The 21,147-nt window shown below is 29.9% G+C and overlaps 1 long non-coding RNA gene across 1 annotated transcript; it reads right to left on the reverse strand.

The window, feature by feature from the left end:
- Window positions 1-157: 157 nt before the first annotated feature.
- Window positions 158-1,896, reverse strand: LOC149887952 (uncharacterized). The gene is made up of 2 exons (XR_016452649.1): window positions 1,781-1,896; window positions 158-1,455 (listed from the first exon to the last, which is right to left on the reverse strand). It is a non-coding gene; the product is annotated as an uncharacterized LOC149887952 (long non-coding RNA).
- Window positions 1,897-21,147: the final 19,251 nt, after the last annotated feature.

The raw sequence follows: 21,147 nt of genomic DNA on the forward strand, positions 1-21,147 counted from the left end.
TCCAATTCTAAAGCTAATCTTGCTGATTTTCTGTTCATAGATTTTTTAGCCTTTCAATTTTTCGCTATTCTAAGAAAATATTATCAATCCATCTCCCAATTAAACTTTCTTAAGATTGCGAAAAGCTATATAGTTAAATTAATGGACAAACTGATTAAAGTAAAATCATTTTTAAATAGATATTTTTAAAAACTAAATTTTTTGAAATAATTCAAAGTGTTGTTTTGTTTTCAAGTGATTTTCACGTTTCATGTTTTTATCGTTAAGCAAATATGTCCCATGCTTGACGCAAAAAAAAAAATTAGGCTTTGATATTTAAACTAACAATCGCCATCGCTGTCCTTGTTGTCATTGTTGTCATCACAACGTTGTCTTTATCATTGCCATTAAGTTTGGTGATAATTACTAAATGATAATCTACGTTCCGTATTACGATAAGTAAAATTTATCTTCATTATCCTTCATCGCATATCTTAAGATATTTGAACATACATTTTAAAAATGTAGTTCAGATGCTTTGATTTTTCCGTTACTTATTATTTCGCATTCAAGTTAAAAATTTTATGCAGAATTACGCAGTTCTTTGAGCTGTGATGGTCCTATCATGGAATAAGCGTTTTAATTTACTTTTCAGGGCGAATCTAACTTTAGGAGACAAAAATATGTATACTAATGCATCGGTCCAGAATGAAATTGGGTAAACCAACCACATGTATGAAAGTAATTTGCCTTTGGCTTCAAATTTGCTGTAAATAACTTCAATAAACACTAAAATGTCTGGTATTACAACCAACAAAGCAAATGCCGCTAATATAAAAGCAGATATTAGCAATCCTTTAAATATACCTCTATTACTTTGATTGGATCGAACGTCTGCCTTTTGTTTTTTAAACTGTATTAAAGCGTAAGAGTATACATAGCCAGAAAATAAAAGTATAATCATGTCTTTAGCAGCATAAATGACAATGTCGTATATGAGATGATAAACTGCAACGACGCTTCCCATCAATGCAATTAAAATCCATAAAAATATTGTTGCAACTAAAGTTTTCCTTTCTGACCAGTAGATGACATATCTTATGTTAAGCTTGATATGCAAATACCTGTAAATTATCAACCAAAACGTTCCAAGATAATATCCAGCGCTCACAATTTCTTTGCACACAGTTAGCATAATCTCATAAGGTAATTTTACTTCTAAATCACTAAGTACTTCTTCAATTAAAAGAAATATGCTCAAGCTAAAGTCAAAGAAGCAGAGGGTAATGAGTATATATCTCTGTGTTAAGTCAATTTCCGAATTCTTGCAGTTGATTAAGAGAAATAATCCAACTCCATTTAAAATAGTTCCGATTGCGCACAGGTCATAAATGCAATTGAAACTGTATCAATCATGCTGTAAAGATTCTATTTTCATTTAATTCAAACTCTTCCTCTGTCAGTCCTTTTCTACAACTATTAAAAAAAAAGATTACGAAATAAATGTTCTCTTCAAAGACTTTTACAGAACTACATGATGTTACAAGTAAATGTAAAAAATCATTAGGGATGATAGTCATGCGATCGTAAGCCCTGATTATAAACGAAAAAGCAGCAAATAACGTAATTTCTTTATATATCTAATATCTGATATATTTTCATTCTTGAAATCAATCGAATTAATTTGCGATGCTTGATTAACAACGTTCATAAATTACTAAAATAGCTGTAACTATAAAACTTTGCTTATTGATCATAATTAAAAAAACAAAACAAAGAATAAGAAAAAGAAAATCTTTACATATCTACAGTTTTTACTCTGTATTTCACGATCTCATCTTTGTCTCGATGTTTCACGATCTCATCTTTGTCTTTGTGTTTCGTTTTAACTTACTCAAAAACGTTGCTATAAAATTTTTGCATAGTGCAACAAATAATAGCTCAAGTGTACTCTAACGCAAAAAACTTTAATTTGAAGCATTATAAAAACCCCACCAAACGCTAATATTCGCTATTTTTTCAAGATGATCAGTTTATATTCTATAACTAAAAAACCCACTTCCATCTTAAACTGTAAACAGACTGGTTTTTATTGCTTAAAGATCTTTAAATTTTCACACAATAATTGTAGTTTTAAAACACACAAGTTTAAAGAATATCAAATTTTTTTCATTATTTCATTTGCATTTCGATCTTTTTTTTCATTACGTATTTTTCTTTTTATCAACACATTATATAAATAAATTATTAAACTTACTCTTTTCAAGAAAAGCAACCCTATGATAACAATCAATGTCTTTAAGAGTTGAAAAAAAAAAAACATACAAAGCATGCAAAGTATCGCAGTTTTTTTCTGGAGTTTTATAGCTTTATATCAAAGTTCATATAATCATCTTAAAATCCTTTTTTTTTTTTTTTTTTTTCTTTTTTTTACTGATAAAGAAGTTTGTACTTCATTTGTTGTTACTTGTTGTTAATAGAAAACAAAACACCGATGCTAAATTGAAAATAAGCAAACAATAGCGTTGTTAATAAAGTACTTTACGTTGGTCAAAAACCAAAATGGATGCCATGTTTTTTAATTATAAAAAAAACGATCTTTTACAATCTGCTATAAAACTAGATGAACTTAATCTCCCTAGTTAACAATATAATTATTTTTACACTTTTCTAACTTTTCAATGTCGCCATTGTAAAATAATTTATATTTGCCTTAAAAACAGGCTTAAATTTCGGCGATAACATCCTCGTCTGAGCCAAATCTGTTTCTACTTTTTACCCAATAAGTAAGCTTAATCTTAGCATATTTATCTATTTTTAAAATGAAGACAGTCGAGAGTGGCAGCAATATCTCTTCCTTGGAAACTGATTATTCATAATATAATGACTGCTCTAAATTTTAAAGAAAATAATCCACTAGTGTTGTCAAAATTATAAATTTATAAAAAAGTATAAATTTATATTTTTCCGTTGAAATGAAATTGTGTAGCTTTCGTCATACTTTTTACTATCTTAAAATGTTTTATTTTTTAACGCGTATGATAAATTCAAAATATGCTTATCGTATCCATTTTTTGCAAAATCTATTATATTTTCGATACCAAATGTTTTTGATTTCTTAGCGAAAGACGAATGTAAGAAAGAGGGGGGGGGGGGGGTGTTTTTAATTTTGAGAAATCATTTCGCACAATTTTATATTAGTTTTTGTTTCTTAACAATTTACTCATGAACTTAAAGATTCCATTAAAAAAATTGATTTTGCTCAACATTTTTTATTTAACTTTGTTGCTTCAACGCAAAAACAAAGACCTCGAAAATGAAAAAAACAAAAACCTCAAAAACAAAGACCTCTCCTGTCTGCACTGCTTCTGCCTCTGTTTCTGACTAACCCATTGATCTTCCAAGGAACAACGTTTAGCATCTTTTTGTAAAATATATTTTGTGAAAAAAAAATCAAAAAGAAAAAAAATAAATAAATAAACAAAAATATATAAAAAATAAACAAAAATATATAAAAAATAAACACAAAAAAATAAACAAAAATATATAAAAAATAAACACAAAAAAATAAACAAAAATATATAAAAAAAAAAAAAAAAAACACAAAAAAATAGACAAAAAAATAAATAAATAAAAAACGTGAAATAAAGTAGTTGTATAAAATCACAAACTCATTTGTAAATTTAAAAATGATATTTTCGATTTTTAAATGAATCAGTTCAATAAAAAGTAGCGAGGGGCGGTTGTTTTTCCCAATGAATAAAATTTCAATACCAGTTTTTTACGCTCCGGGGATTAACTTTTAGTCTTCAATAAATGATATTTGTGTATTCTATAAAGAACGCAGAAAGTAAATATTTTATAAAGTGATATTCTACAGGTTTGAATTTTAATGTATATGTAATAGAAAAAAAACTATGTTATTAGAAATCTTGCCTCGAAAATTAAGTCTCCTAATAACTCTTTCAAATCATACCTAAGCGATACCCAGAGCGAACTAAGCTACAAAGAACTAAACTATCAAGAACTTAATGTTGCTCTAAATTCCTTAAAATTAAATAAAACTCCAGGTATAGATGATATCTGTAGTAGGGTAGTGGCAAATGTCTTTACAACGATAAATAAACCTATATATGAAATTTTTAAGTCTTCGATTAAAACAGGAGTTGTACCGGACAAACTTAAAGTAGCTAAAGTAGTACCAATATTTAAATCAGGTGAAACATACTTAATTAATAACTATAGACCTATCTCGGTACTCCCTACCTTTTCTAAGCTTCTCGAAAGAGTAATCTATAACAGATTGTATGAGTACCTAATCCAAAATAAAATTCTAAATAAAAAGCAATTCGGTTTCCAAAAACAATATTCAACTGAACACGCAATCCTAGATCTAGTTAACACTATAAGTGATTCTTTTTACAAAAAACAGTATGTTCTAGGCATCTTTATAGACCTGTCAAAAGCGTTTGATACTGTAAATCATAATATCTTACTTAAAAAAATGGAAAGCTATGGGATAAAAAACATAACCCTTGACTGGTTCAAAAACTATCTTAGCAACAGGCAACAATGTGTTTTTTTAGATAGTTATAAACACTCAAAACTACTTCGAGTTGAGTGCGGTGTCCCCCAAGGTTCCATTCTTGGACCTCTTTTGTTTCTTCTATATATAAATGACCTTACAAAAGCCTTGGATAAACTTGATGTAATTATGTTTGCCGACGACACAAACTTATTTTATTCCTCGAACTCAATAAAAGACCTTTACAAATGTATGAACAAAGAGCTTAAAAGATTAAATATATGGTTGAAATTGAATAAGTTATCACTAAACACAGAAAAAACAAAATACATATTGTTTCACTCCAAAAAACAAAAAAATAATATACCTACTATCCTTCCCTCACTAAAAATAGATAAGGTAAACATTGAAAGAACAGAAACAACTAAATTTCTTGGGATCCTTATTGACGAAAATATATCTTGGAGAGCCCATATAAGTACAATAAACACCAAAATTTCGAAAAATATTGGGATACTCTACAAAGTTAAACCTATGTTATCCCAACATAACCTTAAATCGCTTTATTTTTCTTACATCCAAAGTTATCTTACGTACGCTAATATTACATGGGCAAGTACACACAAATCCAAATTGAGTACTATTTATATAAGTCAAAAACATGCATCAAGACTAGTTTATGATAAAGATAAACTCACCCATGCTGAACCCTTACTAAAAACCTTAAATGCACTAAATGTCTACCAAATCAACATCTACCAAAATGTACTATTTATGCTAAAATACAAACTTGGACTAGTCCCATCGCATTTTTTAAATAACTTCTTTCAAGTTAACTCTAATAGATATATAACAAGAGCAACAGGTAATTTCACACTGCCTAAAAGAACAACAAAGTTCTCACGGTTTTCTATTTCCTACCGGGGTCCGTACCTGTATAACAAAATAATATCAAAAAATATAGAACTTAAAGTATTAAATAATCCTGCCAACTTAAAAAATAAAATAAAACACCTCGTACTTAATATCAACAATTATATTGATATGTATTAAACTTAACAACAGAATCTATACTGAAATATTTATGTGTATCACTGACTGTATTTTGACTATATATAAATATGAAACAGACTTTATTTAACAATTTGAAAAGGTACTCCATGATAAGTCTTCATAGACTTCTACGAGTTTTCCTTTACAACAACATATATATATATATTTGAAGTAACAAGAAAATTTCTTGTCTTTTTATCTTTTTCTTATTTTTATTCTATTATTTTTAAAAAATACTGATAGTCTTTATGATAAGAAACTCTATTATTTTACGTTATACTTAAATATGCTTGTTAAACCACGTTTTATTATGATGTGTTCTACTTGCTAAACCACTTCTTATTATGATGTTATACGTGGTAATATTATGTTATATTCTTTTTTTTTATTTACGTTGCATTATATGATGTCATGTAGTTTTAATGTAACGGATGTGTAACTTTATTGAAGTTGTATAAAAAAAAAAAAAAAAAAAAAAAAAGAAATACTTAAAATATTTATTTTAAAGTTAGCGCGAAAAGGAAAGATTCCAGGCTTTGCATTGCACCATTGAGGTTATAGAAACTAAATCGTTGATTCATGATGACATATGCGCACATGCTTGAACTGTCTTATTCATTTAAATGAAAAAAAAAATTGGCTGGTCAAAGACGAAAACATAGATCATGACTTTGAAATGAGAAAAATTAAAGAGCATTAAAAATCTTCTTCGCCGTATTCAAATACCATAATATAATAGCAACAATACAATACTTTTCTTAAAGCCTGCATTTTAACACGAGAGGCAAAAAACATTACTTTAGATCAATTATTAGATTGATCTAAATAAAGCAATCTTTTGATTGATTTAGATTGATTAATCATTAGGCTGATAGATCAATCGTTAGATTAATCAAGACTGATGTTTTTCTAAATTTTATCCGCTTATTTAACATTACCAATATCAGAAGCCTTTTTAACATTGCCAAATCAGCAATTTTTTTTTTTTAACAACTATGATATATGTTATATCGTTTATCAACCAAAACGTTCCAAAATATTATACAGCGTTCACAAAATTTTTGCACACAGTTAGATTCTGATAAAGTAATTCTACTTCTAGATCATGATGCAACTCTTCGCTGTTTTCATGGGATCCGATATTTTTATAATTTGTTTTATAATAATAATTTTATAAAATATTTTTGAAGAACCTAATTTTAACTATGATTAAGTTCTACTATTACGGTTTGATTGGAATAAGGTTAAAAGAAGTCTTTTAAAGAAGGCAGCTATGAAGTCATTAAGATTTTGCAAAGCATACGTTGGTAAACCAGGTATTATAAGAGATGATAGAAGTGAGCTTGCAGAATTAGTTGTCACTTACTTATCCCCTATACACGGTCGTTCAAACTCTGTTAATAAGCGACAGGTTATTGTGCGCAAGCGCAGTTGGATTATGAAAATTTTAGAACTTTCAAAATGGCTTCGGACCTTCGTTACAGAATGAATTTTTACTTAACGACCAATTTTTCATTACTTATCACGTTTTTTAAAATCGCCTACGTTGATAACAAGCTTTTAGACTGTTAGTAATGTCTCGGTAACTTAATTTTATTAAGAAGTAAGTAAAATGAAAGGGGAATATTATTTTATGATTGAAGAGGATCTACCTAAAAAAATTTTTTCTTTGATTTTTTACATTTTTTTTGAGCGGTAAAAGTTAAAAGTTTTTCTACTTTTACTTATATGAACCTTTTAACTTTTTATTACTTATAAAAAATCTTAGCACTCAATTTTTTTTCTTGTTCAAAATTTACATCTAACCATTGTCCTAAATTGATAACATTTTATTTATATCGTTTGTGAAATAAAAATTGTCCTTATGTAAAAAATTTGACTAAATGTTTTTAATAATTTTAAATAAAATCTTTTACTTTATATGAAGTTTTTCATTGATTTATTAGCTTAATTTACTTCATGAATATAAACACTACATAATGCATGTGGTTAAGTTTGATGGTTATTCACAAGAACTATCCAAAAAGTTTTATTATTTTTAGATGAAAATCCATTACAAAAATTTAAATCTTATTTACAGGGTCTGTGGATATTTGGTTGGGAAAAAAAAGTATCATATTGGAATAAACCAAAAAAGTAACATTGAAATATGTATTCCATGTCATGTTGTCAGATTTAGAGAATGTACACTCATCTAAAAATTTTCAAAATGTTATGATACCATAAATAATATGATCAAAAGAATGAAATCAACAACACTTCTTTTAAATATCAACTGGAGAACTAATTGTGATGAATGCTATTGTTGCAAACAGTTAGAAAAACTCAGTAAAAGTTTAAATGTTTTAAATAAAAAGGTTATTTGTTGCCCTGGTATTGGTAAAAAAGTGTGGTCATCTTCCATGATTGCTACCATTAAAAAAAGCATTGTGACAGCACATGACTTGGAAATAGATATCGAAGAACTAAAAAAAGAAATCAATCCTCATTTACAGCTTTACCAGTGTAATTTTTATGGTAAAATACCAAAACAACCAGCAACTCTAAAAAAATGTGAATACTTATTGTTTTTTTTGTCTTGTGGAAAATATAAAGGTTAACCAACTCAATGGAACATTATGTCCAAAATATAAACAGCTTATTTTACCTGAAGATTTGATTTTCAGTATTAAAACAAATTATCTTTTAATTATGTTGACTGTTGCATGTATATGTAAAAAAAAGTTTAATTCAATCAAAGAATATGATTTAGATATTAATCATAAGTGCATCTGCCTTGATAAATCATTAATATTACCACAATCAGCCCCATCGTTATCATCATCAATATTCTCATTTGCATCTAATTTGGTTTCATCATCATCTTCATCATCATTTATTCAACAACAACATTTCTAATTTTAACTAAGGCTTTTAATAAGCATTTATTGTCAATAAAACAGCTGTATTATCTAATTAGATGTAGTTATATTCTCAATAACTGTCTCTACATTACCAAACTAGAAACCAAGATTGCTGTGGCAAAGGCATAACTGACGAGGGAAACACACCCACATATCCTTGTCAAAACCAATTCATGAAAAAAAAAGTTTTTTGTTGCAGTTTGATATTATTTATCTTCTCATTGCAATTAATGTTAGTATATATTTTGATGAATTGGTAATTTGTTTGCTTAAGTAGAGGCTTAAACCAATAGCAGGAAACTCCTTTCTCTTCCAGGTTTTTTTGCGATCTGCCTTTCCTTTTGCTTCATATTCATGAACAACTTCTATGTATTGATGCAATATTTCATCAGCTGTTTGGCAACTTTTCACCGGTCCACTCATATATATATATGTATATATATATATATATATATATATATATATATATATATATATATATATATATATATATATATATATATATATATATATATATAAATGTATGTATATATATATATATATAAATATATGTATAAAATGAATAAAAACACCTTTTTATGGAACTCTGAGTTTCATGCCTTTCGGCAATCATCAGCCATAGTGTATATCGTAACTTAAAAACAGTGATATATTATATATAATATATCATTGCTTAAAAACCGTTTAAAAATTACAAATTAAAATCACGGTAGAACTAGTTCTGACGTTACTAAACCGAAACTAAACAAAAAGACGTCAAAGGTTTTAGTCCCTTGTGTCGAATAAGGATTGCAAAAATTTCTTTGCATGACGGTGTTGCGTTAAAAAAGTTAGTCGTTAAAAAAGTTTATTAAATGTGAAATCTGCGCATGCGCAAAATCATTAAAACTTTTTTAACGCCTTACGGCGTTAAAAAAGTTTGCCCGTTAAAAAAGTATTCAAAATGGTACCGTCAACCGGAGTAACTTTAGTCGCCGCACAGTGGAAAATAAAGTTGTGTTTCGGACCAAAAATCGATAACTTTTTTGTTACTAAAAATAGAGATTTGAAATTTTTCACAAATGTAAAGTAGTATATGACGCTTCTTGAGAAATACTTTTTATAAGAATTTTTTGTAATACAATATTAAAAATAAATAAATAAAAATCAAAAACTTCAAAATTGGCAGTTTGTTAACTTACACTTTAACACAATGCTTTACAAATGTATGAAAATACCTTAAAATTATTAAAAACGACGAAAAATACATAAAGTGCTTACCTACTAATTATAGAAATATTTAAAACAGTTTCTTAATAACAATTTTTAAATAGTTGCTTTTATGAAATAATGTACAGGGTGGCCCATAATTAGTGTCCCATCTTAAAAAAGCAATTCCTTGAAAACTAGGGATGGAAAACTATTAATTTTGCTTTGGTTTTTGATATTATTATATATTTTGATCTATTTACTGCTGCCTTCACTCACTTTACTTGTTTTTTTAGCAATGACAAGACCATCACCATATCGGCAAAGTATTATTGATTTTCATGAGAAAGGAGTTTCAGCACGCGACATCCAGACTAGACTCAAAGTGCCGCGAAAGCTTGTTTATAGAACAATTCAACGCTTCAAAGCATTGAGAACAATGTCAGATCGTCCACGCAAAGGAAGAAAGCGCTCCGTGGTGACTGATGCAAAAATCAAGCAAGTTCATGAACGGGTGCGCCGCAACCCAGAACGCAGTATGCGACAAATGGCCAAACAGCTCCAAATTTCTCGAAGTTCTCTTGGAAGAATTACCAAGGATTATCTAAATTTGACAGCTTACAAGAAAAATCCTGCACAGCTTTTGTCTCAGGCATCAAAGCAGAAGCGCAAGGATCGCTGCAAGGATCTCCTCGCCCGTTTCGCCAACAACGCTCATCTCAACATCGTTTTCACAGACGAGAAGATTTTTACAGTTCAACAACATCACAATGTGCAGAATGATCGTGTCTACGCTTCCTCAAAGCCTAATATCACAATACAAAAGGCAGCACATCCTCTTTCAGTAATGGTGTTCGCGGGTATCAGTGCCACCAAGAAGACATTGATTTTTGTTCAACAAGGCGTTAAAGTAAAAGCCCAAAACTATCTGAATGACGTTTTGATCAAAGAAATACTTCCATGGAGTCAAAAGGAGCTTCGTAGACATTGTTGGACATTCATGCAGGATAGTGCTCCAGCCCACAAAGCCAAAATTGTGCAAGATTGGCTCGGCCGAAACACCCCCGATTTCATCAAGCACAATGAGTGGCCTCCAAGTAGTCCCGACTGCAATCCAATGGATTACTCAGTGTGGAGTGTTCTGGAAGCTGAAGCGTGCAAAAAACCGCATAAAACGATTGATTCTCTGAAGAAAGCGCTTCAAAAAGCATGGGATTCGCTTTCACCCGCCTACTTGCGTGCCACCGTAGATGACTTTCCAAAGCGTCTTGAAGCTTGTGTGAAAGCCGATGGTCGACATTTCGAAAAAAATCTTTAAATTTTATTTGATATTGTTAATAAATTGTTTATCAAAAAGTTTTATGTGTTTTCCATCCCTAGTTTTCAAGGAATTGCTTTTTTAAGATGGGACACTAATTATGGGCCACCCTGTATAGGTATATTAAGGTGGTACCAGGGTAAAATCAACTTTTTAACAAGAAATTGAAAACTATTAATAGACTTTAGCTCTTTTCTATTAATGAACAAAAAAAATATATAAAACAGTAGCCCAAAAAAAAATTTAATGATGACGTCATTAATTATGCGCATAATTAGTGTTTTGTTACCCCCAAAACTGCTTATTCTTTCATCTAATATAACTAACTCAAAAAGAGTCAAAACTGCTTGAAAATTTGAACATGAATTTTTTAATGTATTAAGAATGTTGTCTATGAAACAGAATTTTTTAAAACATTTTTAACTTTACCAGGTTGACATTTGAACTTTAAGATATAAAATTAAGGGTAGTTTGGGACCAAAGCATGATAAAAATGAGTTTTAAATAAAAAATAACAAAAATTTGCTTCACAGACAACATTCGTAATAGGTTCATCTTTAAACCTGCAAAATTTCAGCCAATTATCTATTTTCTATGAAAAGTTATTTTTTCTGAAAAATTGAGATTTAGCGAGAAAAAAAGCGTTTCTAAGGTCGTTGTTATGAAGCAAGAACCAAACTGCTCTTTAAAAAAAGGCCAAATTTGATTAAAATTAAGATGATTTTTTACTTTTTGCAAAACGCATATTGAAATAGGTAGATTTAAGAATTCAAAACATTAATTTTGGTATTTTTCAAAATTTTATCAAAAATAGCCGTTTTTTACCCTGGTACCACCTTAAAGGTACTATATCATAACTACATAGGGACTTTCAGTTCCTGAAATCAGTTCGTTGACTTTCAAAAGCTGCAGAGTATCTTCATCAAGTTCTTGCACATTTCACGCAAAGAGTTTATTTGGCTCTTTACTTCATCTACAACGGCTTTAGTTTTCTTGGAAGTCTCTTTGCAGAATTCTATGCATATAGGTCGACAAAAACGAACATATGAAGGTGCCGGATTTTGCCAAACAACTGCGCCAGTTACTTTATTAATTAGTTTGATAGGCACCAAAGAACTAGTAAACAAATTTGCATCAGAAATAAGTTCAGATTCCTCTGGAAGTTTCTACTTGTATTGGCTTTGGCCAGAGGAACCATCACAGCCCCATTTACTATATGAAAGTAAATGCTTGAATTCAATACTGTACACGGAATCTATGGTCAAAATTCTAGCTACAGTATGATCCAATAAATCTTGCAGTTCCAGAATTTTCGGATGTGTGTTCGTAATTTCTATTGCAGAAGATGGTGGATAGCAGGTCTGTTTAATTTCTTGAATTTTACAATATGGTGGAAATAAGGAACAGTTTCGTTCATTTGTCACCTTCCTCATGTACAAATATTGTGCTTTTGTTAAATCTAAATCAATAAACACGCTGAGTGCTTCTTCATCAGTTAGCATATTTTTCTGGCTTGCGTTTTCCATAAAACTCGATATTAATTTTTTTTTGTCTTTATCAGCAATCCTTAATGATTCCACAAGTTTTGCTTCTGCTTCTTCTCCTATTGAATGCAACGCCTGAAGATATGTATTAAAGATATGCTCGAATCCATATTCCTTAAGTAACATGGAATTTTTTCTTTTTTTTGCTGGATTCTGACGAATCTCCATAAGACACGCACGGCCTTCTGCGTTTTTCAAAAGAAGTAGATGGCGTGGAGTCGGTAATTCCCTCTTCTGAGTTAGGTAAAGATACACAATATCCAACCAATCACTGTTTTTAGATAAAAAAGCTTCCTTTTTCCGTGACGCCAGTATCCATCGTTTATTAAAAGACGGAATAATGTGCCTTTAAATATCGCCAATGATGAAACACAAGTTGTCCTCAGAAAGTTGATAATTTTCTTTTAAAATTGTTGACAGTGCCTCAAATGTCTTTCCTCCATCAATATAGGAAAGCAATAATTTACATTTCAAACACTTAAAAGTTGTCATTTTAACAAGTCACTAAAGTAATTTAAGTAATATTCAATACTCAAACGAGTCGATTTAATTTCCACTGTGAATTTGTTATACTGATATCAATGTTTCAACTCTTTATATATTGGCAGTGTACATTCACCACAAAATGAGTGCAAAAATAAAAGAATGCCATGGTATCAATAAAAAATTGATAATAAATTAAAAAACATATACCAAGCTATTGTTATAAATGAACAAAATTTGAAACCACGATAAAAAGCGGTTTTCTGTTTTTTTACTTTTATCCCTCTGTTTTCGATAATTTCGGAAACCGCACGTTTCTGCAACTCGTTCTTATACATGTTTTTAATAAACACCTAGCCTACAATACTACATTAAATGTAAAGCGTGGGGAAGCGTGGGTAACTACCAAAAGTCTCAGTGAACTTGCGTGGGGAAGCGTGGGTAACTACCAAAAGTCTCAGTGAACTTGAAGAATGTTATTTTTTTCATTTATTTTATTGTTCAAATAATTACTCCTAAACTGAACCATATAAGTAAAAATGTATAATTTTCTTAAAATCTCCATAACATGAGCTTTTCAAAAATGTATAATACTTTATACTTATTCCTAGAAAGTTTTATAGAAAATTAACTTTTAAAGTGATGAAGCGAACAGGTTTGAAATGAACATCCGCAAAAGTAATAAACAATAGGGCTTCAAATCTTTTATTTTTACATAAAATTATGTGAAATTCCTGTATTACAGCAATGATTGACCATTAAACTATTAAATAAAATTGAAATATAATGACAGTAGCGACATTAGTAAAAAACATTTATGATATGCTGTTGCTCTACAATATTCCACTGTGCGCCGGGGTGACTTTGTTGACCGGGGTCAATTGTTGATTTTTTTTTAAATTCCTAGAACTTAACAAAGATAACATGTTTTAATTTTCTTAGAGATACCAACAATATATATCGACTATTATATCAACAATTTTGGTATATCAACAGTTTTTGTGAATATAGCACAGTTACTTCGTAGACTACATTGAGTTTATTTTGGCATTTTTTGACACTTCTGATACATTTATTGAACCATTTGAATTCTTAGCCGGTGAAAATGCCGAGGAAATATAAGCGAAAGCGTGGTTCAAGAGCGTATGCAACTTCATACAGTCAAGAAACGTTGTCCAATGCTATAAAAGAATGTTTAACTGGGAGAATAAGCGTGAGAAAGGCTAGTCGACAGTTCGGAATATACGCTTCCCATTTGCTTCAACCGCTGGACGTTGCTGTTTTCCGTCCGCTAAAGATAGAAACGCGCATCAAAGAATCAATACCAAAAAATGTGGAATATTTCCCTTCGATAAAGAAATGGTCATGAAGCGTTTGCCACAGGTTAACAAAGACATTGGAAGAGGTACCGGTAGTACTGTTAAGGAAGTATTCAATGAAGATATAGGTCTATTAGTGAAACATTGTGGACAGGATGGGAAAACAAATCGCACCAGAGGGAAAAAGATCACACCTGGCAAAGCGATAACACCACAAGATCTGGTGAATAACACAACTCCTACCACATCAAAGAATAACAATAACACCAAGAATAACAGTAATACCAAGAATAACAAGAAAAGGGCAAGAGTTGAACAAGTGTCATCATCCTCAGATGACGATAATGACCTACTAGAAAATGACTTTTAATGACTTTTGCACAATAACAGGGAGCTAGTTGCAAAATATTTTGTCCATTTAAATGTTCTTTTCATGTTTCTCTAAGTGTTTAAGGACTGATGATTTTTTAAAACTCCGAAAAGTGACCAATGTTACCCCATAGCAGGGGTATTATTGATCAAACATGATAAAAACCTGGGGTAACATTGGTCACTTTTCGGCGTTTAAAAATAAGTATTTGTAATAAAAAAATTAAAAAAATAAATATAGAGGCCTATAGCCAAGACCTATAATGTTATTACCACAAGAGAAAACTGTAAAAAATTAATAAGATTCAGAGATGTTTAAGAAAAACTCCCAAAACTGACCAAAGTTACCCTGGCTAACGATACTCTTTAATTTGCGCAACCCTCAAATCCACAACAGAATATGCTTTGAAATTTTGATTAAGGCATTGGGAGGCATTCTTTTTTTATTTTTGAGCAAAAGCTCTCAAAGAGAGTTTCAATTATCTTTTCCAAATTTTTTTTCCCTGTAATTTTCTAATTCTACAAAGTTATACAATTTTCATGACATTTTTTTTTTCATTTGACCTCCTCATAGTATCAAAGCTTTTAAACTCCTAAATAAATTATATTTCATGAAAAAATAGAACATAGATACTCACTTCTAAAAGAATTATACTATACTAATTATAGTAATATATACAAAATCAAATATTTTTAAATTCTCATATTATAGTTCAGAAATATTAACATTTCACCATGAGCTCCTGTTAAGCTATATCTCTTTGCAGTATATACATTTCCACCTATACTAAAAAGTCTTTCACTCTCCACAGAAGACAATGGGCAGCTTAAATACTTTAAAGCAAGCTTTGCTAATAGTCGCATTTTGGTTTTCTGTGATTTCCACCACAACAAAAGATTGCTTTCTTTGTCAATAAAGTCTTCATTTGAGTAGTGTTGAATTTTGTTTAATAAAGTTTCATTTGAAATTAAAGTTTGTGATTGACCAATTTATTTAGAATTAAATCCTACAAGTTCTTCTAAGCAATTGTCAAAACCCATTTCTACTATATCTTTCTATTCATTTAGTACTGTACCATTATTTTCATATTCTAAGTCAATATTTTCAATGTCACAAGCTGCAGACAGATCATTTTCAGTAACTGATGTTTTTTATATTTTCATGGGTTTTAATAAGTTGAATGGTTATGTTCTCAGTACTTGTTTTAGCAGCTGAAAAGGTGTTTTCATTTTTGAACATTTATAATTTGAATCTGGGATCAAGAAATATTGACAAGATGATGTTATAGTTATCAGTATATTGTTTGAAACTATTCTCCATTGAATTAGTTGTCATCAATTAAAGCTTTATTAATGAAATGTTTCAAAAACTGTATCTGTGGTATAATATCTGAGACAATAGAATTTCTTTCACTCAAGCAAACTCTTGTTTTGTGGAAATCTTTTAGCAAAACACAAAACTGTCCAATAATCATCCATTTGTTTGCATTTAATAAAGGAAGCTTACCATTTTCAAGTGCATACATGGTTAGAGGTTTCCTTTGTTTATAAATTAGTTCTAACATATGACAGGTACTATTCCACCTTGTTAGAACATTTTGAATAAGTTTGTGCTTAGGAACATTATTTGCTTCTTGAAGAGCTTTAAGTTTAGGGCAGGCTTGGGAAGAATGGCTGAAATGCCCAACAATTGAATAGCAGTTTGCAATGACATTCTTGACAACTGTTTGTTCAAAATTACACTCATTAATTACTAGTTACAGTGTGTGTAAAAACAAGGCGTACTATCATATGGGCTATCTTTAATAGCCTTAACAGTATTTGCACCATTATCTCCAGCTATTAAATGAATTTTTGAAGGTGATATTTTAAATACAGGATAATATCTTCAATCAACTCAGCAATATTTGCTGCTGTATGCCTCTCAGGAAATAGAGCTATTCTAAGTACAAGTTTTCTGATTAAATGTATTGTCTAAACAATGACCTGTCAGGCTCATGAAGCTTTCATATGAACTACTGGTCCATATATCAGTAGTAAAGCTTATAAATTCAGCAACTGAGTAAACATGGACAGCCATTTTTAATATAAAGTGTACACTAATTTTTATTATTTTACATACCCTAATGAAACAATGCAACTTTTTAAACGTCTAATTTCATTCCCTAACGAACGCTTCTTTGACCATACTGCGCAAGCGTCACGCATGCGCAGAACTATTTATTAACTTTTTTAACGACTAACTTTTTTAACGCAACAACGCACAGTGGAAAATTGTAGAGCAACAGCATATCATAAATGTTTTTTACTAATGTCGCTACTGTCATTATATTTCAATTTTATTTAATAGTTTAATGGTCAATCATTGCTGTAATACAGGAATTTCACATAATTTTATGTAAAAATAAAAGATTTGAAGCCCTATTGTTTATTACTTTTGCGGATGTTCATTTCAAACCTGTTCGCTTCATCACTTTAAAAGTTAATTTTCTATAAAACTTTCTAGGAATAAGTATAAAGTATTATACATTTTTGAAAAGCTCATGTTATGGAGATTTTAAGAAAATTATACATTTTTACTTATATGGTTCAGTTTAGGAGTAATTATTTGAACAATAAAATAAATGAAAAAAATAACATTCTTCAAGTTCACTGAGACTTTTGGTAGTTACCCACGCTTCCCCACGCTTTACATTTAATGTAGTATTGTAGGCTAGGTGTTTATTAAAAACATGTATAAGAACGAGTTGCAGAAACGTGCGGTTTCCGAAATTATCGAAAACAGAGGGATAAAAGTAAAAAAACAGAAAACCGCTTTTTATCGTGGTTTCAAATTTTGTTCATTTATAACAATAGCTTGGTATATGTTTTTTAATTTATTATCAATTTTTTATTGATACCATGGCATTCTTTTATTTTTGCACTCATTTTGTGGTGAATGTACACTGCCAATATATAAAGAGTTGAAACATTGATATCAGTATAACAAATTCACAGTGGAAATTAAATCGACTCGTTTGAGTATTGAATATTACTTAAATTACTTTAGTGACTTGTTAAAATGACAACTTTTAAGTGTTTGAAATGTAAATTATTGCTTTCCTATATTGATGGAGGAAAGACATTTGAGGCACTGTCAACAATTTTAAAAGAAAATTATCAACTTTCTGAGGACAACTTGTGTTTCATCATTGGCGATATTTAAAGGCACATTATTCCGTCTTTTAATAAACGATGGATACTGGCGTCACGGAAAAAGGAAGCTTTTTTATCTAAAAACAGTGATTGGTTGGATATTGTGTATCTTTACCTAACTCAGAAGAGGGAATTACCGACTCCACGCCATCTACTTCTTTTGAAAAACGCAGAAGGCCGTGCGTGTCTTATGGAGATTCGTCAGAATCCAGCAAAAAAAAGAAAAAATTCCATGTTACTTAAGGAATATGGATTCGAGCATATCTTTAATACATATCTTCAGGCGTTGCATTCAATAGGAGAAGAAGCAGAAGCAAAACTTGTGGAATCATTAAGGATTGCTGATAAAGACAAAAAAAAATTAATATCGAGTTTTATGGAAAACGCAAGCCAGAAAAATATGCTAACTGATGAAGAAGCACTCAGCGTGTTTATTGATTTAGATTTAACAAAAGCACAATATTTGTACATGAGGAAGGTGACAAATGAACGAAACTGTTCCTTATTTCCACCATATTGTAAAATTCAAGAAATTAAACAGACCTGCTATCCACCATCTTCTGCAATAGAAATTACGAACACACATCCGAAAATTCTGGAACTGCAAGATTTATTGGATCATACTGTAGCTAGAATTTTGACCATAGATTCCGTGTACAGTATTGAATTCAAGCATTTACTTTCATATAGTAAATGGGGCTGTGATGGTTCCTCTGGCCAAAGCCAATACAAGTAGAAACTTCCAGAGGAATCTGAACTTATTTCTGATGCAAATTTGTTTACTAGTTCTTTGGTGCCTATCAAACTAATTAATAAAGTAACTGGCGCAGTTGTTTGGCAAAATCCGGCACCTTCATATGTTCGTTTTTGTCGACCTATATGCATAGAATTCTGCAAAGAGACTTCCAAGAAAACTAAAGCCGTTGTAGATGAAGTAAAGAGCCAAATAAACTCTTTGCGTGAAATGTGCAAGAACTTGATGAAGATACTCTGCAGCTTTTGAAAGTCAACGAACTGATTTCAGGAACTGAAAGTCCCTATGTAGTTATGATATAGTACCTTTAAGGTGGTACCAGGGTAAAAAACGGCTATTTTTGATAAAATTTTGAAAAATACCAAAATTAATGTTTTGAATTCTTAAATCTACCTATTTCAATATGCGTTTTGCAAAAAGTAAAAAATCATCTTAATTTTAATCAAATTTGGCCTTTTTTTAAAGAGCAGTTTGGTTCTTGCTTCATAACAACGACCTTAGAAACGCTTTTTTTCTCGCTAAATCTCAATTTTTCAGAAAAAATAACTTTTCATAGAAAATAGATAATTGGCTGAAATTTTGCAGGTTTAAAGATGAACCTATTACGAATGTTGTCTGTGAAGCAAATTTTTGTTATTTTTTATTTAAAACTCATTTTTATCATGCTTTGGTCCCAAACTACCCTTAATTTTATATCTTAAAGTTCAAATGTCAACCTGGTAAAGTTAAAAATGTTTTAAAAAATTCTGTTTCATAGACAACATTCTTAATACATTAAAAAATTCATGTTCAAATTTTCAAGCAGTTTTGACTCTTTTTGAGTTAGTTATATTAGATGAAAGAATAAGCAGTTTTGGGGGTAACAAAACACTAATTATGCGCATAATTAATGACGTCATCATTAAATTTTTTTTTGGGCTACTGTTTTATATATTTTTTTTGTTCATTAATAGAAAAGAGCTAAAGTCTATTAATAGTTTTCAATTTCTTGTTAAAAAGTTGATTTTACCCTGGTACCACCTTAATATACCTATACATTATTTCATAAAAGCAACTATTTAAAAATTGTTATTAAGAAACTGTTTTAAATATTTCTATAATTAGTAGGTAAGCACTTTATGTATTTTTCGTCGTTTTTAATAATTTTAAGGTATTTTTATACATTTGTAAAGCATTGTGTTAAAGTGTAAATTAACAAACTGCCAATTTTGAAGTTTTTGATTTTTATTTATTTATTTTTAATATTGTATTACAAAAAATTCTTATAAAAAGTATTTCTCAAGAAGCGTTATATACTACTTTACATTTGTGAAAAATTTCAAATCTCTTTTTTTAGTAACAAAAAAGTTATCGATTTTTGGTCCGAAACACAACTTTATTTTCCACTGTGCAACGGCACTTTGATATTATTTCATATCTTTTGTTAAGTAAGTTTTCTCCTTTGTATGATAATATATGAAATTTTTCGCGGAGACAAAGATTACAAACTTTTGCTGCTTGATTGTAGGGCTTGCATTGTGCTACAATCTTCCATGTAATCACCGGTTTCAGATTTTTAGATTTTAGCATCCATATTTCTTTGGAAAGTTCGGTGTCATTTTTATATTTAAGTGCGTTGAAAGATTTAAGATGGTTGGCATATCTAAGTTTAAATGTAGTTTCACTTATACCGAAATAAACTTTGTCTTTGAATTGAGGATCCCCAGAATTTACAGTGGCTTGGTATACGACATTGCTAGAAAGGCATTGGTTATTTAACGGACAATTTTTTTTGTCTATGCAGTTGCATTCTTTTGTTGTTTTATATTTATTGCTTTGAAGAATTTTGTTATTATGTGCATTTATTAAAGAATTGATATTAGGCATACAACTATAACTAACTTTAATATAGTTTCGATTAAAAATTTTATGAAGCCTGTGTCCTACTGGAAAGTGTTGGTCGATTAAAGCTAAGAAGCGCTTTCCAATATTGGTTTCAACATTTTTGCTAAACGGGGGGTTATACCATATAATTTTACGTTTACGATGTTTACTTTGATGTTTGTCTATTTGCGGTTGGTAGGTGAGTTTTGAATTGTATCCTGATTTACGTAAAGCCTCTTCATACGGAAGAATAGAGTTATTGAACACAGTTTCATTTATTGCCATAGTTGATAATCTTGACTCAATAGTGCGAGGGATTTCTTTTATTTTATTAGGTGGATGGTTTGAATCAGAATGAACATACAAAAATTGGTTATTAGGTTTACAATATGGTTGATAAGAACTGTCGATCAGGTTCAATGTTACATCCAGATAATTGACAATTTTAATATTAGATTGAATGGAGATATTTAGGTTGTTACCTTTAAAAATATATTCGTAAAATGCTTTTTAATTTTCTCCATTTGTTGGCCGCTTTTGTTTTCAAAAATAGCAAGTCCGTCATCACGATACAAGCCAAAATTATTTTTATCGTAATATTGAGAAAGCTGAAACAATATAAAGATACCAACTAGTTCGCAAACTTCAGCTCCA

This window comes from Hydra viridissima, unplaced genomic scaffold, assembly GCF_058129835.1.
Source record: "Hydra viridissima isolate aposymbiotic clone 2 unplaced genomic scaffold, HvirCarnegie_v1 scaffold_5, whole genome shotgun sequence".
Taxonomy (NCBI): Eukaryota; Metazoa; Cnidaria; class Hydrozoa; order Anthoathecata; family Hydridae; genus Hydra; species Hydra viridissima.